The sequence below is a fragment of the Camellia sinensis genome, chromosome 1 (genome assembly GCF_055761805.1).
Source record: "Camellia sinensis isolate YWXY chromosome 1, ASM5576180v1, whole genome shotgun sequence".
Classification (NCBI taxonomy): Eukaryota; Viridiplantae; Streptophyta; class Magnoliopsida; order Ericales; family Theaceae; genus Camellia; species Camellia sinensis.
In genome coordinates this window covers 233973012-233978184 of record NC_138961.1, presented here as the reverse complement: position 1 = coordinate 233978184, position 5173 = coordinate 233973012, and the positions used below count along the sequence as shown (strand labels likewise).

Sequence of the window (5173 nt, the reverse complement as noted above, 5' to 3'; positions counted from 1 at the left end):
TGTGTTTTATGGACTTAACTGTTCGTGGATATAACTATGTATATGAAAGTTTATTTCCATTCAGGTCCTCACAACTCATTGGACGATGTATGTTATTATTGATTGGCTTCTGCTAGCCCCTTTATATTGTATTATTGTCATTATTGTTAAATAGGCCTTCGGTAATCACGAATTACTGGCCAGTTACGACGCTATATAGGGGTGGGTTTGGGTCGTGACAATATCGCACTCGAGTTGGTACAACGATTAAATGTTGGTGGAAGTTCCATTTTGTCCATAGAAGATACGGACATGTTTCAAGAGTGGTCTGAGGACTCCAATCATTTATTAGAATCAAGTCGCTTGCCAGTTAGTACAACAATTCGGATCAAATACACAAATATACCAACATATTATGCTCCTCAAAGAGTTTACCAAACATCTTGGTCAATGGTTCTGGACCAACAAGAGAACAAGACCTTCAATTTTACGTGGAAATTACCTGTTGATCTCGGATTCAGGTATCTACTTAGGTTCCATTTCTGTGAGCTTGAATATGAGATAAAAGAGAGTGGCTACATGGTGTTCAAGATCTTTGTTAATAATCAAATGGTTGAGGCTAATGCTGACATTATCAAATGGAGTGGCAGCAATGGGGTTGCAATGTATAGAGACTACGTGTTGACAATGGAAGGAGATCGAATGGAGGGTAAGTGTGATATGGTTATAGCGTTGTGTCCTCACAATCACAACTATGAGTGGAGGACCACACACATTGATGCAATTCTAAAGGGGTTGGAGGTATTCAAGTTGAGCAACCTCAACAATAATCTTACTGGGGTGAACCCGGTGCCTGTGGCAAGTGGTTCGATATTTGGTAACCCAAATCCCTGGAAGTTTGTCTTTACTAGTGGTGGAAATGCCATTATAACTAGTGTAGTAATTTTCCTGTGTGTATTGAATATAATTATTTACCAGTTACGTATATTGGGTGACAAATTTGGTGAGAAGAACTTCTCATCATTACTATCTGAGGAGTTGTGTCGTCGCTTCTCATTTGCTGAGATCCAATCTGTGACCAACAACTTTAATCATGAATTGGTCGTTGAAAGTGGTGGATTTGGTAAGGTATACAAAGAACTACTCATCGATAGTGAGGAAACTACTATTGTTGCCATAAAACGGTTGAATTCAAATTCTAAGCAAGGCACACATGAGCTTTGGACAGAGATTGAGATGCTTTCCAAGCTTCGACACATGCATCTTGTCAGTCGTATAAGCTATTGTGAAGAAGGCCACGAGATGATCCTTGTTTATGAGTATATGAAGCATGGTACCCTTGCTGACCATCTCTACAAAATTAATACCAGTGGAAATATTTGTCATCTATCATGGGAGCAAAGACTCAACATATGCATTGATGCTGCATGTGGATTGGATTACCTTCACATGGGTACTCAACATGGTATCATACACCGAGATGTCAAGACCACAAACATTCTAATAGACAAGGATTGGGTAGCTAAGATTTCAGATTTTGGTTTGTGCAAAATGGGCACCACAAGCCATTCTAGAACCCATGTTGGCACAGACGTTAAAGGCACATTTGGTTATTTGGATCCAGAGTATTTCTTGACCCATATGCTAACCAAGAAATCAGATGTGTACGCTTTTGGTGTTGTGTTGTTGGAAGTGCTTTGTGGGAGGACTGCAGTAGATATAAAGCTTGAGGAAGAACAACGCAGTTTAGCCCTATAGGCTCAACACTGTATCAGAGAGAAGAAACTTAATCAAATCATTAACCCCAGTTTGAAGGACTAAATCTCGCCACATTGCCTGAAGGTGTTTGCAGAAGTTGCTAGCAAATGCTTACAAAATCGTCCAAATGGACGACCTACAATGGCTGATGTAGTGGTGAGCCTCGAGTGCACATTGACGGCACAGGATCAGTGCAGGGATATACAAGCAGATGATGCTCTGCCACAAGGTACAGTTCCCTCGTGCGCATTGGTGGCACATGATCAGTGCAGGGATATACAAGCAGATGATGCTAGTACAGTCCTCTCTCTCTCTCCATTCCTGTGCAATACTGTGAGAATATACCTGTTAGAACCCTTGTTGTCAAATTCCATGGAAAAACTAAGGTTTAAATCGAGTTGTAAATTTTCCAATTTTTTGTCTTCCCGCTCAAGCGGGCAAAGTGATGCTTGAGCGGTGTTTACACTCTCATAGTATTTTGCGTGTCTGTAAAAATACTGAGTGATGTGCTTTTACGCTCGAGCGTGGGATCTTCCGCTTGAGCATGAACCCTGGTTTGGAACATATGATATAGAGTCGCTACTCGAGCGTCCATTCCCACGCTCGAGCGGACCGCGCGATCTCTGCCTCTATAAAACCACTTGTTACTCCATCTCTAGGGTTACTTTTCCTAGATCTTCTTTAAGGGTCTTAGGGTTTTCTTTTGGGATATTTTTCTTGGTTTTTCTTGATGTTTGATTGAGTTTGAACTCATGTTTTTATAAGAACACATCAAGGAGTTTGTTTAATTGTTTCTTGGAGAGTATTCTTCTTTGGTGGAATCTGAAGATTCTAGCACAGAGTAATCAAAGGAGTTTGATGCTGTGTGTAGTCGTTTATTCAACAATTGATGTTGTGGATTCAACATCAAGCTAATCAATTCCGTGTGAAGGTTGTAGTGAAAGACTTACAGAAGATTTGAAGACAAATTGGAAGCGGTTCTGGTAATTTGTTTGGTATCATTGTAATCTTTTTTTTTTTCAGTAGTGGATTAATTTGTGGCATTTCGCCCGTGGTTTTTGATCACAATTGAAGGTGCTTCAATTGTGATTTTTCCACATAAAAAATCGTTTTGTGTCGATTTATTGGTTTTCTGAAACAACAATCTAAATCACTTTTGTACGTGCTTGATGATTTAGATTGTGAGTTTTAATTGGTTGGAAATTGAAATAATTAAATCTTGATCTAATCATGAATCACTTAGGTTTTTCAATTGGTATCAGAGCAGGTCACTCTTTGTTTTTTTTTATCAAAACTATAGGAGTGTGATTTTGTGTGATTGGTGATATGGATTCAATTCGTGAAGGTAACTCGACCCATAAACCTCCATTACTTGATGGTACAAATTATTCTTATTGGAAAGCTCGTATGAGAGAATTTTTAAAATATATCGATGAGAAAGTTTGGCACTGTGTGATCTATGGGTGGAGTGAAACCTATTGTCACCATTAATGGTGTTGATATTCATAAACCCCTTGCTAAATGGGACACATTCGATTATCAAAACTCAAGTTGGAACAGTAAGGCTCTCAATTCCCTTTTTTGCTCCATCACACTTGAAGAGTTTCGTCGTATCTGCACGTGTGAGGTAGCAAAAGAGGCTTGGGACATTCTTGAAACGATTCACGAGGGTGCTACTTCTGTTAAAAGGTCAAAACTTCAACGTCTTACCTCTGCCTTTGAAACCCTTTTTATGCATGATGATGAGACGTTTGATGATTTCTATGCTAAACTTAGTGACATCGTGAATTCCTGTTTCACACTCGGTGAAAAAATCCTTGAAGCCAAGGTGGTTGGAAAAATTTTGAGGTCTTTACTTGAGAGGTTCCAATCAAAAGTGACAGCTATTGAGGAGGCTCAGAATGTTGATACCCTCAAGCTTGATCAGTTGGTTGGAAACTTACAGACTTATGAAGCCCACTAGATTTCTAAGAAAAAACAAAAAGATAGTGTGGCTTTCACTAGTGCTCATGAGACTGCAAAAACTTCTGAGACTGAGTTTGATCTAGAGTCCGAGATGACGACTATGTTTACTAAACAGTTCAAAAAAATTTTAAAGAAAAAGAAGCCAAATTTCAGAGACCGTAGTTTAAAAGACAAGAGTAATGATAAACCCAAAACTTTTCCACCAAAACTTGCTCCCAAAATTGAAAAAAAGATTGTAAAGGGGTAAGGGGTCAAGTGTTATGAATGTCAAGGTTTTGGACATATTGCTCTTGAATGTCCATCGAAAAAGAATCGGAAGAAAGTCTATACAGTGACTTGGGATGATGAAAGCGGGTCAGAGCAAGAACCTGAAGAAACTGAATCCATTGAAGACGGGGATAGTGCTTTCATGGCATTCTGGTCCACTTTCACTCAACCTCCTCCGAAGCTAGTAGAATTTGCTCGTGGTCAGAATCCGCACTGTGCTTCTATCTTTGATGGGAGTAATTACTTGTATTGGAAGATCAGAATGAGGGCGTTTTTGAGAGCTTTCGACCTTGAAGGGTGGCAAGCCATTGAAGAGGATGTTGAAAGTACTGACAATCTGAGCAATCAAAGAGTTCTAATTATTATTCGTGAAGTAATTACTGATGGAGAACAATAATGGGTTACTCACTGCACAAAGGCTAAAGATGTATGGGGCATTCTGAGTCAATTCCATGAAAGAGGAGAGCTATGTTCACCATCATCTATCACCTTTCCTACCTTAGTGGCTCGACTGGATGAGGTCTAGGAAAAAGAGAAGCAAAAAGAATATGATGAGACATCAGAAGACAATGATGAGATTGATGGTGATGATCTACAACAAGGTTACAAAAGCTTTACGATGAATCTCTGAATCTATCCAAGATCAATGACAAACTCACTCTCAAGCTCAAAGCGTGTGACAGCGAGATTGTCAAACTAAAAGGAGAAATTGCATTAGCAAAGCAGAATGTCATCAAGACCTTTGAGGGAAACTTCTATCTTGTGAGACCGAAAGGAATGAACTTCTGAAAATATATGCCACATATGAAGAGAAGATTGAAAGCCTTGAGATGTCATAAGCTACATTGAAAGAGATGGTTTGTCACAAAGATGAAGAACTCAGAATTGCTAGAGCCACAATTGCCATGTGGAACAAAGGTTCTAAGTCATCAGAAGACATCCTCGGGTCTTAACAAATGGGTTGTGACAAAAGTGGGCTAGGCTATGGTAATACAACAGCTCACAAGGGACAGGCCTCTACATCTCATGACTTGAAAACTCAAGAAAAAGGAAAATTGAAGGTTCACCAAGGTGATCCCTCTCTTCATTTGCCGAATGGGGGTAAGATCAACAAAAGGGAGGTAAAAGCTATTTTTGTTTGTCATCATTGTGGTAGGTATGGCCACATTCGTCCTTATTACTTTGAATTGTTTGGTAAGGTGTC

At 39.4% G+C, this 5173-nt stretch overlaps 1 pseudogene; it reads left to right on the top strand.

Moving 5' to 3' along the window:
• Positions 1 to 291: 291 nt before the first annotated feature.
• Positions 292 to 4758, top strand: LOC145822772 (receptor-like protein kinase FERONIA pseudogene; annotated as a pseudogene).
• Positions 4759 to 5173: the final 415 nt, after the last annotated feature.